We start from the raw sequence: 17,092 nt of genomic DNA on the forward strand, positions 1-17,092 counted from the left end.
GTAACAATTTAACAAACATTAGAAATAACGTTTTAGAATTCTGTGGGTAATTTCACTCTCCAACTGGTCCTTGCTTAAAATGGCTTAAAAATGTACCATATACTTTATGACACAGGTATTTTTTCACCTAATATTTTTATTTTTACTCTTTCTATTATCTGTGTGGAATATGTTCATCATTTGTACTGGTTGTATAACATTTAATTATAGTTTCCCATAATTTTGTCCTCTATTATTGGGTATTGAGAGTTTTTAAATTGCTATATTATATTATTATTGCTATATTATAAACACTTCATTCCAACACCCTTGCTTCTAAATGCCACCTGTTTCAGGGTTACAGCTGTTTTCTTGGAAAAAGAAATTAACAATGTGGAGTTGGGGACAGCCGTACAACCTGAAAACACTGGTTGGAAGCACACAAGAAAAGAAGACAAATTGGCTGTGATTTGAGGATGGGACTGAAATAAGTGCTTTCAGAGCAGGTGGTCAGGGACCGGGCCTGTCTTACCAAGAGACACAGGCTACCCGGTTGAGAGCATAGCCAGGGATGGGCCAGAAGGCTGGCAAAGTGTGGGCGCACGTGAGCTGTGAGTGGTATTTGAAGCTGTGAGCTTTGCATGTTTGACAGAACAGATGGAGCTGCATTTACTCAGTAGCCATACACCAGAGCGCCTGCTGTTTGCCAAGAGTGAACACTCTGGGAGCGTTCATGTCACAGATTCCCCAACCACAGCAGTGTCACAGGGGTCCTGTGTTTGTTGCAAAGAGGCAGTGTTTGAAAGTGCTTTCACTCCTAGTGAAGTGGGAAAATGTACTTACAAGGGCTAATATTTTGAGATGTGAAGTCATGAAGTTCTTTAAGCCTTAGAGCTGACACAGATTAAAGCTTCCAGGAGCAAGTACTTGGTTTCAGCTGAAAAGGGCCGGGAGGAACCTCGACTACATAAGAGTGATTTTTGTACATTATGGTGTAAGTGTCATGTTTAATAGGAAACATCTAGAAAGGAAATAGGTCTTGATAATCTCTGAAAATAAGGTGATCTTTTTAAAATTTAATTTTTATTGTTATTTTTTCATTACCATTTAGACCCTTCTACCATCCTCCTTGCAGCAATCTCCACACTTGTCCATCAGTCCTTTTTCTTCTGCTCAATCTCTTCACCCCTTAACCTCTGCCCCACCCCATGCTATCATCCTGCTCTTCATCTATGAGTCTGTCCCCATTTTCCTTATTAGTTGAGTCTGTTCACTAGATTCCACATATAAGTGAAATCATATGGTATTTGTCTTTCTCTGGCTTATTTCACCTAGCATACTTTTCTCTAGGTCCATTCATACCGTCTCAGAGGGTGAACTTTTTCTTTATTATGGCCAAGTAGTATTCCACTGTAAATGCCCCATAGTTGTTTTATCCACTCATGAGACGATCTTGTCAGTGGCCAGGATAAGACTTCATCAGCTTTATCTTTTCCCAGGGTTTCATCTGATAAACCAGAATCACCCAGATTTTCAGAATAGGGATGGGAAGATGTACGGTACAATAAAACATACATGTTCTTCACAATATCCTGTGTGCCTCATAAACTTCATACAGGGATCAAGATGAATCTGAAAGTACATTGAGACTACAGTTTTATCACTTTTTTTCTGATCTGCTTTCCATATTTGACAAGCCCATGCCTGACAAGCCAGGCACTTTGCTAGGGTCTAGATGTAGTGATAAATGGTAGTCTCTGCCCTAAGGGAAAATATAGCCTAAAAGAAGAAACAAACTTCCACAAATGAGAAGCACTCTAGCTGCTCAGAAAACAAGGCAGCCTGTGTAGGAGACATTTGGAAGTGAAGATCAGGGAACACTTGGAGGGGAATTATAAAGAATCAGGAGGAATTGGGTAAATTAGGAGGGGAAGGATCACAGGCATGAGGAACAGAGGATGCAAATGCTTACGAAGGCGAGGGCTTCTTCATGTGTATTTTTTGTTACTGTGGTAAGGAATATGAATAGTATGAAGATAATGAGACATAGAAAGAAATAAGGTGTTTATGGAGATGTGCAGTCATTAAGAGATTTTATTCTGCAATAATTTATAGATTTAAAAAATCTTTACATGGTAGGACTTGCTTTTGGAGATGTTCTGGCAGCAATGTGAAAGGTTAGGGGGACAGTGAGACCGAAGAATGGAGGCCAGTGAGAAGCCTATTACCAAAGTTCAGGCAAGAAAACAGGGCATGAACTCAATGATGGAAAAGAGGAAAGAGGGATGATAGAGATTTAAAAGGTAAAAGGATCTCTTAAAAAGCTAAGGATGGAACTGCCTTTCAATCCAGTGATACCACTGTTGGGATTATACCCTAAGAACCCTGAATCACCAATTCAAAAGAACCTATTTACTTCAATGTTCATAGCAGCACAATTTACAATAGTGAAGTGCTGGAAGCAACCTAAGTGCCCATCAGTTATGTGAGTGGATCAAAAAACTGGTATGTTTACACAATGGAATTCTATGCAGCAGAAAGAAAGAAGGAGGTACTTACCCTTCACAACAGCGTTGATGGAAATGGAAAGCATTATGCTAAGTGAAATAAGTCAGGCAGTGAAAGACAAATACCATAGGATCTCACCTGTAAGTGGAACCTAATCAACAAAACAAACAAATGAACAAAATAAAACCAGAGGCTTGGAAATAAAGAACAAACTGTCAGTGAACAGAGGGGTGGAGGGAGGGGCAGGCAAAGGAATGGGAATAGAAGACTCATGAGCACGCACAATGGGGGAGGAGAGACTGTGGAGTGGGAGAGATGGGGTTGAGGTGAGCAATGGGGAAAAAGGTGGGACAACTGTCACTGAACAACACATTTTTAAAAAAAGGTAAAAAGGACTATAGTTGGTGCCATTTGATGGGGTGCAATAGGCTGAAAAAACTAAGTATGGATGCAACATTTCGAAGCTTTCTAATTTGCAATTACCCAAACTGTGGTACTCAGCTTGAAGCTTATAGCCCCTTAGGGAGATAAGTAACTTGTTGAAAAATCATATTCGGAGAGTGTTTATGAATTAATTAGTATCAATCTTTACAGAATTATTTAATGGCATTTAGTAAAACCCTCTTCTTTTTACTGTTATCAATGAGGTAGGTAGAATTTTTAAAAATTAACTTGTAGTTGAACTTATCTCAATAATTTTACCAGAAATGCATGTCAGAGGTTTGATTCAGGATTATTTTTAATGTTGTGCCCTAAGGGGACTGGAATATGAAAATTATTCAAAGATAAATTTATAACCTACCATACATTGTGTAAGTATACACAAGTAAGATTATTATTAACATTATCAGATAATAATAATATGGCAATTATTTCTGTAATGATTTTGCTTTTTGAGAAGTACTTCAAGCATATTATTTGAACTAATCAACAACTTTCTGGGGTAGATAGTTTTCATCTCCATTTCACAAATGAATAAATTTGAGTTAGACTTGTTAAGTCATACTTTTTACTTAGCACAAGCAAACATTTCTGACAATCAGCTTTGTGAATAAAATGCCTGCCTGGTAGCAGGGCTTGGGCACTGATAAAGTTGAGACAGTGCTGATGTCTACCTGTCAGAGGTGTCCTGCTGTGGTGAGTGGCTCCAGGAGGCATGACTTTGGGCCAGATGAGTTTTTTGTGTCCAGGGACTAGAGAATCAGGGGATATGAAACTTGGCAAGGATCTGGGGCTAATTTATCCCACCCTCTTTATTTTACGAGTGAGAACCTGAGGCCCAGCAAGGTCAACATGTCCATGTTGATGTAAGCTGTGGAAACTAAATGTAAATCAGTAGTTTCTAAATTACAGTGAATGGTTCTGAGAATCTTGGGGAAGGGAGAAAAAGGGGAAGAAAGAAAGTGGAGCGTATAGTTGGCATAATATCCCAAAACATGACATTTTTGATAATATTGTATGTTTTAAACCACCAAGTTGGTCATAACTTGTATCAGCAACAGAAAACCAAGACACAATGTAAAAAGAAACGACATGTACATGGAAAGTTATATACCCATAATCAGCAATCCTTCAAGCTGGAGTAAACATGAGGGCGTACCAAGAGGGATAGTCCATGTTCTCTTGTCTCTGCCTTTAGCTGGTTGCAGAACCTCTAGTTTCTTTGGAAAACCCTTTCCTCAACTGTCCCTGGGAGTCTTCAAGGCAGTGGAACACCTCATAGATTTTCACCCACCCGAATCCCAGGTCTTACACAGAGTTCACCATTTCCTGCTCTGTTGCTGTCTACTGTTCTTTCAGTGCCTTAGAAGCCCTGTGTAGGCACCAGGCACTGCTGCTGAATCTACTTACAGCTTCCATCAAGGTCGCTCTGTTTCCGGTGCCATGAAGCCTTGCAGGTAGGCCCAGCATCCTGTGGAGCCCTTGCTGCTCACCTGTGGTGAAGCTGAGCTGTGTTTTCAGATAAAATTGGAAGAATCATCTGCCTCCTATTTGTGGTAAATTCCTTTGGAATAGTTCCAAAGCGATGCTATCCAAGGTTTAATGTAGGGTTTTTTGTTCCTTTGTTTTTGGCTTATTGGGTTTTTGTGTGTGAAATAACTCTACCAGTTGTACTTACAGTCTCCTTTCCTTAGGACTCAGTTATAGATCATGAGGCCTTGGCCAAAGGACTTTAGGAGGCAGACATAATGCTGAACACCAAGCTACCCTTGTTATTGGCAAAGCCTTGAAGCTCTGACTCTTGTTTTTTTGGTTTTTGTTTTGCTTTATAATAAATGATTTCCAAGGGATTGCTTCATATAAATAGATCTTAGGACTATTCACTCCACCAGATTTCAAGCTGGGATCCCTTACAAATGTAGAATTGTGTAAGAGAAATTAAATAACACATGAGTGGATGGCTGTTACAGGAGTTTAGAGGAAAGCAGGATCTAGTAAAGGTTCATGTGGAGGAAACTGTAGAATGAAGGGATCCCCAGTGTATATTTAGTGTGACTTCCTGCTGTTCAGTACTTAACATGAGCAGAGAATGAGCACTTTTAAATGCTTATTGAATTAGTACTAAGCAGAAATAACCATCTGACAGGGATGGTGGGGCTGAAACATGGCTGAAAATTAGTCAGAGGGCCAGAAATAAGGACAGAGATAATAGTTGAAATTTTAAGGGAATGAACACTTGGGGAGAAAAGAAAAATATCAGATTTCTAACCACCTTATTCGTGAGTGTAATGAGTAGTACCTCCTGTTTACATCTTCTGTTCAACTAGCACTCTATTTCTCTATTTAGCACGTACGTATTTAGCTGTTTCTGTATCTTGCTATTTCCAGGGTTTTCTCTATCAGAAATTATAAAGTCCTTAGGTCCTACAGGTTGTAGCTTATAATGGCTCCTCCTTAATAATAACAAGATTTTTTAGCAGAATTCTGTGTATCATCAGAGTGGGTATCTAGCAATAAGCTAGGATATTGCAGGATACAAAAATGAGCAAGCCACCCCTAGCTGGCATAGCTCAGTGGATTGGGCGCAGGCTGCGAACCAAAGTGTCGCAGGTTCGATTCCCAGCCAGGGCACATGCCTGGGTTGCAGGCCATGGCCCCCAGTAACCGCACATTGATGTTTTTCTCTCTCTCTCTCTTTCTTCCTTCATTCCCTCTCTAAAAAAATAAATAAATAAGATATTTTAAAAAATGAGTAAGCCACAATCTCTGCCCTCAAGGTTAGGGTGCTTGGAGGAGTAGTGGGAGATTACATAGTATAGTTCTAACCCATTCATTTGGCTTTTATTAATCAGCTATGACATAAAGGATGGGAAGAGCAATTGACTGATGAAATGTCATTGTTTTAAAAAATTGAAGGAAGCCCTAACCAATGTGGCTCTGTTGGTTGGGCATTTTCCCACAAAGCAAAAAGTCACCAGTTTGATTCCCAGTTAGGGGACATGCCTGGGTTGGTGGGTCAGAACACATATGAGAGGCAACTGACTGGTGTTTCTCTTTCACATGGGTGTTTCCCTACTTTCTCCCTCTCATTTCCTCTTTCTAAAAGTAAAAAAAAAAAAATTGTATAAGAGAAACTTAACCATTAACCCTTTAAAAATGTACAGTTCAGCAACACTTAGTACATTTTATTCAACTTAAAAAGAGTGCCGAAGGAAATAAAAATTTTAATAGAGAAGACTGGAGAACTGTAGTGCCCGAGTCTCTAAACCCTCCGCACTACAGTGCCCCCTAACTCCCTCTGTTCTGACGGATGCCCCTTCTGGCTTGCTATTCTGTCAATGCTGAACGAACTGGTCACCTATTCGAGTTATTGACGACCTATATATTTCTTCAATTGAACTTGTTTTAGGTGTTAACATCTAATTTGGAATTCCTTCATTTTTTTTTCTTTAGTGTTTCCTTTGATTGTAAATTCCACGCGGGCAGGTAAGATGACTCCTGTGCTCACCTCTGTGCTCCTAGAGGAGAGCCCAGTGTGTATTTAGAAAGTATATGCTAATGATTGGTTACCTAGTTCTGGGATTTTAAAAAAGATATTATTTATTTATTTTTAGAAAGGGGAAGGGAAATGGGAGAGAAACACCCATCAGTTGCCTCTTGCATGCATGCCAACTGTGGACCTGGCCCACAACCTAGGTATGTTCCCTGACCGGGAATCGAACCAGTGACCTATTGCTTTGTTGGATGACACCTAACTAGCTGAGCCACCCTGGTCAGGGCCCTAGATCTGGCATTTACATTTCCACTTATTCCTTATCAATTTCCTTATGTCATAGCCGTGGTCAAACTATTTGGTACGCCCAGCAAAAACTCCGTGTTGTGATTGTCCCGGGGTGGAACTAATCAAGCTCAGTGGCCAAGCCTGACCGTTTTCAGCGCCAATGGAAGGCTGCTGCGATAGGGTCGGACTCGAGGTGGCGCTGTTGTACTTTATCAGGACCGACTTCATTTTTCACTTGGACTGACGTTTCCTGTATACCCGATCATCTACCAATCAATCCCCGGGGAAGGGGAAGAGTAGTAGAGGAGCAACGAGTCCAGCTTTCACAGCTGCAGCAGAGGTTTCCGGCTGGCTAGTGTGTGGTGAGCCCCGGAAACCTCAGTGCCCACAGACTTCTCTTGTGGGGAAGCCCGCCCGAACTCCATCCTTTGCAGGCAGCCACGCCCCACAGGAGGAACCGAAAAGCATTTCCTTGAGACTGGCACACCTTGCCCTACCCAAACCGGTCATTTTTTTTCTTTCTTTCTAGCTGGGCCAGTTCCACCTGAAACCAGAGTGACTGGAAGAGGGGCACGGTAGTGAATGGAGGTTTGGAGGTACAAAGGTGGGTGAGTGGGGAAGGGGTGATGCCGCTAGGGGTGGACTTTGGCCTTAGGGAAGCAAAAGAGGGAGGAGGCGGAGAGTGGGATGGTTGTGAGCAGCTGTTTGTATTTCATGTGAACAAACAATAATCCCCAGGTGAACGAATCTGTTTTTATTTCTTCGTAACAAGCATCTTGTGGGTTTTGCCTTCGATGTTTTTATAACAAGAGACTAAACTTGCCTCAGCGATTTTGGCAAAGAGCAGCAGCAGGAAAGCCCAGTGATGTGGGTGGGGCCTGTGTGCATACCTGGAGAGGGAGCAACGGGGAGAAGGAAGGCAGAAACCAATTGCTTCTCATAGGACTATGGGGTTATTCAGATGTGTGGCCTTGGGCTCACTGCTCTCGGCTTCAGCTTTCTCATCTGTAGAGTCGTGATATTGAAGTGAGATGCTTAAAAACTATACAGTGTGATATGCTCTTCCTTGTTAACCAAATTTCTGTTTTCTCTTAATCTGTCTTTTCTCTTTTTCCTTTTCTCATGACCAGTCCCTCAACCTCAGTCCCATTTTGTCACTTTCTTTCCCTTTCATTTCTGTGATTGTGGCTGCCTTCGGTTACGAATCCTTTCCCCATCATAGTTTCTCCTACATTTCACGTCCAGCTTTCTTCCCACTACTTGGGAAGAGCCATCGGTTGTTGTAGAAACAAAGGCTGCTGTGATGGGCAGCACACCCACCCTGAACTGCAGCTGGAATCGGGGCTTTGTGCGGTCAGTCTTGTTTCCCCTCCTCAGTAGCCCAGACTCTCCACTCACAGCCAGCGAGGGGCCATCCGGGTCTTTCAGGGTGACCTGACAAAGCATTTGGTTCATTGAGAACCAGATACTTGGTTCAGTGCTTTTGTCCCCTGCATTCATGTGCTAGGGCTGCCCTACAAAGTACTACAAACTGAGTGGCTTAGACAACAGAAATTCATTACCTCATAGTCCTGGAGGCCCGAAGTCCCACGTCAAGGTTTTGGTAGGGTTGTGAGGGAAGGATCTGCCCCAGGCCTCTTTCTTTGGTTTGTAGATGGCTCTCTTTGTGTTCAGATGGTTTGTGTCTGTCTTCCAACTTAGCTGCTTTGTAAGGACCCCCATTGTATTGGGTTAAGGCCTACCCTCAGGACCTAGTTACTTCCATTACCTCTGTTATCTCTCAATTCCCAAATAAAGTCGCATGCTGAAGTACTGGAAGCTAGGACTTTGAACACACGAATTTGGGGGCAGCACACTGGGCCCAGAACAATGACTAGCTCTGTAATTATGCGCACACTCAAAGTTAGTTGAACATCACGTCTATTTCAGTTTTCCTCTGCAGACAGGGTTTTCCCACCCCTCCCAGCCCCTCCCAAGCAGCTCCGATAAGCAGGTGCCCCAAACTTCCACAGGAAGTTACATGGTTCTGCAGCTCTGTTTTGTTTTAACCCAAGTATGTTATTTTCCTGTTGCTGAATTAACAAATTTCTGCAAATCTAGTGACTTCAAACAACACAGATTTTTATCTTACAGTTCTGGAGGTCAGAAGTCTGAAATGGGTAGGCAGGTCTGTGTTCCTTCTGGAGAAAGAAAGGAAAACATTGATGGGTTGCCTCTGCTATGCTGGATCCCACACAGATCCTGCAACAACACAGGCACGTGCCCTGACTGGGAATCGAACGGGTGACATTTCCCTTTATGGAACGATGTCCAGCCCACTGTGCCACACCAGTCAGGGCAACCTTTGTATTTAAATGACTGTATTATAATTCCTTTGTCTCTGGTTTGTATTTGTACATTGAGAATTTGAAAGCAGGTTTTGTTAACTATTAAACAATGAGAATGATTTTGGACACTAATAAATTGGCCTTAGAAAAAAATATGGCATTGATATTTTCAGAGAACTTATTTTGAAAAGCAACTATTTAAAAATTTGTTTTTTCTTTACCATCCACATTCAATATTTTTTTGGACCTGTGTATATGGGAGGCCATACGGGAGAATCTGTTTCTTTGCCTTTTCCAGCTTCCAGAGAGCACTTACATTCCCTGGTTCACGACTCCCTCCCTCCATCTTCAAGCCACTTCAAGCCTTTCTTCCCTCCCCCGTGCTGCCTTCTTCCACACCAACACTTCTGCCCTCTTCTTCCACATGTCAGGCTCCTTGTGGTGAAGTTGGACTCAATGAATAGTCCAGGATAACCTTCCTATTTTAAGGTCAGTTCATCAATCTGTCTGCAATCTTAATTCCCTGGTGCTAGTTTAGCACTATGAAAATTGAACATATTCATAGTTCTGGATATTTTGAACAGACATCTTTGGCAGGGGGGCATTATCTGCCTGCCCCACTGAGCTTTCAATGCCTGGGTTTTCTTTAATGGGTTTATGGTTCTGTTTTCACTCTGAGGGATCAATGTTTTGCTTGCTATGTGTAGTAAAAACTTTATATTCCTTTTACAGAGAAAAACAGCATCCTGCCCAGTGATAGAACTAAAAAGGTTTCCCCGTAGAGCAGGAAACTGGGTACCTGCTACTTCTCAGATAACACTTAAAAATGACTCCCCATTCCCACTTGTACTTTTAGCATTACAGTGTATTCCTTCAAACCTAATTAATTTTTATGTTATTTTTCTATAAAAATGTATTTCAGGTCCAATGCTGTTTTTTATGGGTGAATTTAGCTATTTAGTTATTGAACAAGCATAGGAGTCTTGATATGGGCCAGCTGCTAGTCCCCCTGGATGCTAAGATGCGGCCATGAAGAGAGGATACAGTGATGAAGAAAACAGTCTCAGTCCCCAACGTCTGCTTCTCATGAAGGTGTCATGCTGTTTCTTCTAACTCGGTCACTTCATTTGTGCTTTCCCCACCAACCTCGGCTGAGGGGTCTCCGCTCCCCAACATGCCATCTGACTTCAGATGTGGCTACTGCTCTGTGCCTGCTTCTTGGCTCCCTGCTCATAAAGGACCTAAAGAAGCTGACTGTGTTCTTAAGGAAATTACTCTGTGGTTGGGAAGAAACAGATAATAACAGGCAAGCTAATTAAGTACTGAGTACATAGGTTGGGCAGTCAGTGCTCTTACTAGCATACCATTTCTTGGACATAGTTTCTAACTGGGGAAATGGAAAGTAGAAGCAGCTAATTGCACAGACAGCAGGGTAGAGGAGAAAGAGTCTTGTCCTGAGTCCAGGACCTGCAGTCTGTTCAAAGCCCTGGCACTCTTTTTGTGAGCAAAGAACAGGCACATACCTCTGTGTCCTTAGTTATTTTATATATTTTTTTATTTTAGAAAAGGAAAGGTTGAGATAGACTGGGAAATGGATAACAATAGACAGCCTGTCTGGACTATGGGGAGCAGGCTGAGGGCAGGGAGCAGGAGGGGCCGCCAGGGGAAATAGAGCTACAGGTGGGAATGGGGCCTGGGAGCCACTTGTGCACTGAGCCACACCCCTCAGGGATGGAGGTTGGAGGTTTGATTACTGAGGGCGGGGCTGTGCAGCTGAGCCAGGTTGCACTTCTGTGGGTTTGTGAGGCTGCATTGCCCGAGTAACTCAGCATGAGCCTTGTGGGCACTTTGCCTCCCGTGCAGAGGTCCTACTCCTGCCTGCAGATGCCCACCCCTCCTGCTAAGGCCACCATCAGCTTGAGAGGCTGTGTGGGGTTTCTAGGGTCCCTTTAGTTAGGCTTTTGGTTTGGTTGCTTTCTGTGATCCTACACTGTTGGCAACTCCCTGAGTGCAGGGACTAGGGTGTGGCACAGCAGGACAGGGCGAGGAGTTGATGGAGTGCCTGGGGAGTGTCCCTGCCCCCAGCCAAGAAGGCAGCAGTGGAAAGTTCTTACAATTAACATGTGTAAGCCTAGCGAGATAATTAGATCGAGGGAAAAACCCTTCTACCCCTTTCTGGTACTAGATTGGGGTGAGACCAGGGCAAGGCAGGCACTTGTGCCATAGAAGTCAACATGGTGGTAGGGGAGGTGCTAAAGCAAGGAGGCCTGTCAGTCTAGCCTGGGGAAAGAGGGATTGGTTGGGAGGTGGGCTCACCTGAAGTGTACAAAAATTTGGGAAGTTCATTCTGAGAAAGCACCTGGCCTATCCCACACCCAAAACAAATATAGTTCCAGGGGAACACTGAAATGCCCCCTTGCTTGTCTCTTGCTATTCAGGACCTGCACTGGCCTGTCCTCTCCATGGGTCACATGACCTTAGCAGTCACAAGGCTTCCAGGAGGGAATCTCTCTTTCTCTCACTTGCACACCAGGTGAAGCATTCACCCATGCATGTTCACGCGTTTTTCTGTCTGGGAGCACGTGATCTTGTGGCCCTGGCAGGCACATGGCCATGGCTGCTCGGGCTCCACACACAGCCTCCGAAAGGGAGCCTGAAGCTGGACAGCAGCTGGGGACAAGCTAAGCCACCCAGATGATCACTTAGCAGCTGCCTGCCATTCCCAAAGGAGGGTACTTTAAAATGGAGCAGGGACTCTGGGCCCTGCCTTTTGTTTTTGTCTTGTTGAGAATGGCTGGGTTTTGCTGCAGTTTGCGGAGGAGATGAGCTTTGATTTGAGACGGGGCATCCCTCATTCTCCCAGAGCATTCAGAACCTCATAAAAACTTTCTATTCTCATCAGCCTCTGCCTCTTGAGTTTGCCTTTTGTGTCAGTGGGCAGAGGAACCCTCTTTTCAGTTTGCTAATGAAATCTAGGGATTCTTCCAGGCTTCAGAAAAAATGAGTATTTTATTTTTCAGCTTCTCATAATATCTCTGAGTTTCCTAACTAGAATAGTAATGAGGAGGTAGGTTAGAGTTTAGTCACCTCCAGATATGGAAAGGAGAATGGGGATGGAGTGAAGTAGTTTCTATCCATCCCTAGACTTGAGCTTCTTTTTGTGAATTTGCTCTTATCCTCTTAGCTCATGTGGCCTTCTCCACTACGTTCTCCTCCCTACAGCTCCAGCTGAATCAGGCAGTGTGGATCCCAGCTTGATCACGCATGCTGTGAATACCACTTCCCAAGGCTGAGTCTTTAGGAAATAGGCTACACACTGTACTTCTGTGGACTAAATTACTGGCACGAATTGCAAGTGAAAAGAAAACCCGTTTTAATGTTTTCTTCTACAGAAGTTAACATTTGATAGACTCAGCCATAGTAAACAGACCCAGCTTTGTGTAACTAACAGTGGCTCTTAAAGTTGCCAGGTAACAAAATACGTAGATGTATGGTGCTATTTCTAGAACACTGATCTAAATTAAAATGACTATAAGTATATATATATATATATAGATATATATATATATATTATTGTAGCAGATGCTAAAGGTTAAGAAAAACATATGTTTCAAAAGGTACATAGTGGCCATAGAAAATTCTCAATAATACACATGTAATACTCATATTTTAAGCCAGGTTGCTTTTGAAAGTTTCAAAATTCTTAGGTTTTGTCTTATAATCAGTTGTTGAATGATTTAACCAGATGCATTTCATTATTGGGTAAGGGCAGAGTAGTATGTCATGCAACTCAAGGAGGTACCATTCATGCTATATTCATACTTTGCTATCAACTGAATGATGAAAAATATTTGCCCAAGATGATAATTTGGAGTTTAGAGAAGACGATTCTAAGCACTTTCTTTTCTGATAATAATCAGCTATCAGGATCAACTGTTTGTTGGAGCCATGCCTAGTTTCTTTATTAGAATTAACTTTTCCGAAGTACCTGTAAAATCAGATGGGACTGACTGTGCCCAGACTGGGACAGGCCCTGTCGATCCTTGTCTCAGTGCTCAGTGACGTCCTTCAGCCTGGCCCCAAATTTAGTGCTGCCACCAGCCAGTTAGAGGGGAGGACTTGCCTATCTGAGTAGTAGAAGTGACAGTCTTGGTTTGTTCAAGGAACGAGGAGGGGGACTAAGGGAATGCTGAAAATCTACTTGACTGCCTTGTTTTCCATCAGATTTATAAGCAGATGCCACAAATCTAGTCAGTCTGGTCTGAACCTGCCCTGCTTTCTGTGTCTGTGGTCTTTCCCTGTAGGTCTTATTTCCTGACCGTTTTCGCATCCTTTGGGGCTGATATCTTCGTATGAGTCAAAATGAGTTCTGACAGAGGAAAAAGAAAGGCAGAGTAGTCACTAGAATATTCTTAGCACCGTGCAATGCCAGCAATGAAAATACAACTGAAATGTGTATTTGTCTCTGGTCTTCAACGTTGGTCGTATATAGGGTAGATTTCCAGAGGCTTGTCCAGACACAATTTCAGCCCAAAGGCCTGGCAGGCAGAATAAACTATAAAAGTATATATGCACATTAGAATTTCAAGGACTAATGTCTTTCTCCTTATCCTCATCCCTACAAAACTTAAATAAATAAAAAGAGACCAAATACCCAATCTGTCTCCTGAGTGATGGAAAAGGGTCTTGAAAGAGCACCAGACAGATATTCAAGGCACACAATACTAGTCTCAGTTTGAGTACTAATTAACTGTTGGAAGACACCTAAATTCTGTGACTCCATTTCCTCATCAGTAAGTCACGGAGGTTAGATTTTTTGGTTGCTTTCAAAGGGCTCTCTATTTGTTCACAGACTTCCATGGTGTTTGTGGAGCATGCATTGCATTTCATAGTGCCCTTGTCAGGCAGAATGACAAGCGGAGGCCAGGGTTGCTGTTTTTATTGATTCTTTAGCAGGGAGGTTTGACTGCAGTGGCACAGAAGATGCAGCTACTTCATTTACAGTTGGGAAGAGAATGCCTTTTGGACACTGAGAATAGAACTTGCTATCTTTGCATCCCTTCTTGAAGCCCAGGCAGCTTTCATAACACCGAGTGACCTCAGTTTCACTCCCTTTCTTGTCCTCACCCATGTTCCACTCTTAGGATGGTCTAATGATGGACTCATAGTCAGGAGGTTCCCCATCTGCTTAGATGTCTGATTTATTTTCTGACCTTGGCCAAGTCACCTTTTCACTTAGATCTTAGTTTCCATGTGTAATATGAGGTTGTTAAAACAGCTGTAGATTATTCTCAAGTGGCTTTTGATTATATAAAATTTAAAATAACTTTGAAGAATAATTCAATTTTGCATGATTGGAAAATAAAGAAATATAGATAAACCAAATGTGATTTTGTAACTATCTATAAATCACCTCCCCTTCACCTCCACCACATTTACCCTTCTGAGTCTATTCTTCTTGGACTGATATTAAAATTAATTATTTTTAATTCACTGAGTTAACATGGACTGAGAAACAGAGGCAAGCTGACTTTAAAATAAAAGCTGAGCTTAGGTTATTTGCAAACGGATCAGCAATAAAGATATGATAGTATCAGTAAGGCCACAGGTTGTGAGTTTTTATATATTCACAAAGTGTGTGAGATAAATCATTCAGAAAAAGAAGCTCAGTGCACCCTGAATAGGACCCTCTGTGCTGAAGAAAATCTCCGTATCTTCATACCTGAGTTATGGGATTCAAAACTGATATTGGGGGCTGGACCTTTCTGGCTTTTATTTACACTGAAATCAAACATATTTTGGGTGCCCAGGGAGTAGTGGTCTCTGAAGATATGTAGGTTAGGTATGTAGAAGCATTTATGTTGATTACAATTTTGAGATGTGGTGCTTTGGATATGTTTCTAGTTCCACCAATTCATGGCAACCTGAGAAATTTAGACCAGTTCAGGACTGTCAAAGAAAAAACTCGGTTCTGATGCTCAGAGCTGCAGAATGTGGTGCTTTGGGTACTTAACCAGATATGAGAAGGGTCAGTGTGAACTTACACAGTGTCATGGCATTAGATATAGATAGCATGTCTGGCCAGCTGTAGGGGACATGTGCTATCCACCCTGTTCTAAAACTGATTTTCTTGGGAACAGAACAGTCTGTGATATCACCAAATCAAATACAAATTTTTGTTTAACTTTTAGAGGCTGTGGAATTGTAAATATTATCATCAAAAACAAATGAAACTCGTACACTGAGATTTAAAGAAAATCTACCATATTTTGCTGTGTATAATGTGCACTCACATTTTTGGCCCAAACTTTTAGGAAAAAAATATTTTGTTTTAATTTTTTAATTCAATTATTTATTTATTTATATTTAATTTTTTGTATTATAAAGGAACTTTAGCATTTCTTTTTGAACATATTATGGTACAAGAAATTTTATGTAACGAATTACAAAACTCAAGAACAGATACAAGGCATTTCATGGGATACAAGGCCCATGTATAATGTGCATCCTTATTTTCCCCTCAAAAATTTGGGCAAAAAGTGCACATTATGCATGGTGAATATGGTAAATAAATGGGAAGACATCCTGTGTTCTTATGTAGGAAAAAAATGTTCTTAAGGTGGCACTACTCCCCAAATTGATCTCTCTATATAATCTCTACCAAAATACCAGATGACTTTTTCCCCCTAGAAATCATCAAGCTGATTCTAAAATTCATATAGGAGAAACACAAGGGACTGAGGATATCCAAAACAGTCTTTAAAAGGAGGACAAACTTGGAAGGCTCATACTGAATGATTTTCAAACTTACTACAAAGCCATATAGTAATTAAAACTGTGCTGTTGGCATAAGGATACACATGTAGAGCAATGGAATAGAATTGAGAGTCCTGAAATAAATGCATATGTGTATGGCTGTCTGATTTTTGACAAGGTGCCTAAATAACTCAGTAGGGGAAGAAGAGTCTTTAATAAATTCTGCTGGAACGACTGAATATCCACATGCAATAGAGTGATAGTGAATGCCTACCTCGCACCATATGCAGAAATTAATTGAAAATGGATCAAAGACTTAGGGTAAATATAAGAATTAAAATAATAAAATTCTTCAAAAAATAGGTATAATTCTTTATTATTTGGGTTAAACAAGTTTCTTAGGACACCAAAAGCAGAAGCAACAAAAAAAATAGATAAGTTGGGCTTTATCAAAATTAGAAATCATTGTGTTTCAAATGACACTATGAAATGTGGAAAAAATAACAGATAAAATGGGACAAAATATTGGAAATCATATATCAAATAATGGTTTTGTATTTAGAATTATAAAGGACACTTTCAATTAACTAATGATAGACAAGTATTCCAATTAAAAATGGGTAAAGAATTTGAATATATATTTCTCAAAAAAAGACATATAAATGGCCAATGAGCACATGAAAAGATACTCAATATTATTAATCATCAGGGAAATGCAAATCAAAACCACGACGAGATACCCATTTCACATCAGTTAAGGAGGCTGTTATAAAAAAGGTGGTGTTAGCAAAAATCAGTAATGGATGTGGTGGAATTGGACCCTTGTAATTGCTGTTGGGAATGCAAAGTTGTACAGTCACTTTGGAAGATAGTTGGCAGTTCCTCAAAATTTAACATAGTTTCCAAATGACCCCGCAATTCCATTCCTAACTATATACCAGAAAGAAAAAAAGTCTACACCAAAACTTGTGTGTAAACATTCCTATACACATTATTCATAACATTATTCATAATAGTGAAAAAGTGGCATATCCATACAATGGAATACCATTCATCCACAAAAAGGAATGGAGTACTGATTTTTGTTACAACATGGAGGTGATGGTTAATTTTATGTGTCAAATCGGCTGGGCTCTGATTACGGCTAAAACATTATTTCTGGGTCTGTCTGTGAGGATGTTTCTGGAAAAGATTAGCATTTGAATCAGTAGATTGAGTAAGAAAGCTCTGCCCTCCCCAGTGTGAGTTGGCATCATCCAATATACTGAAGGCCCAAACAGAACAAATAGAACAGATGAAA

The sequence above is a fragment of the Phyllostomus discolor genome, chromosome 2 (genome assembly GCF_004126475.2).
Source record: "Phyllostomus discolor isolate MPI-MPIP mPhyDis1 chromosome 2, mPhyDis1.pri.v3, whole genome shotgun sequence".
Classification (NCBI taxonomy): domain Eukaryota; kingdom Metazoa; phylum Chordata; class Mammalia; order Chiroptera; family Phyllostomidae; genus Phyllostomus; species Phyllostomus discolor.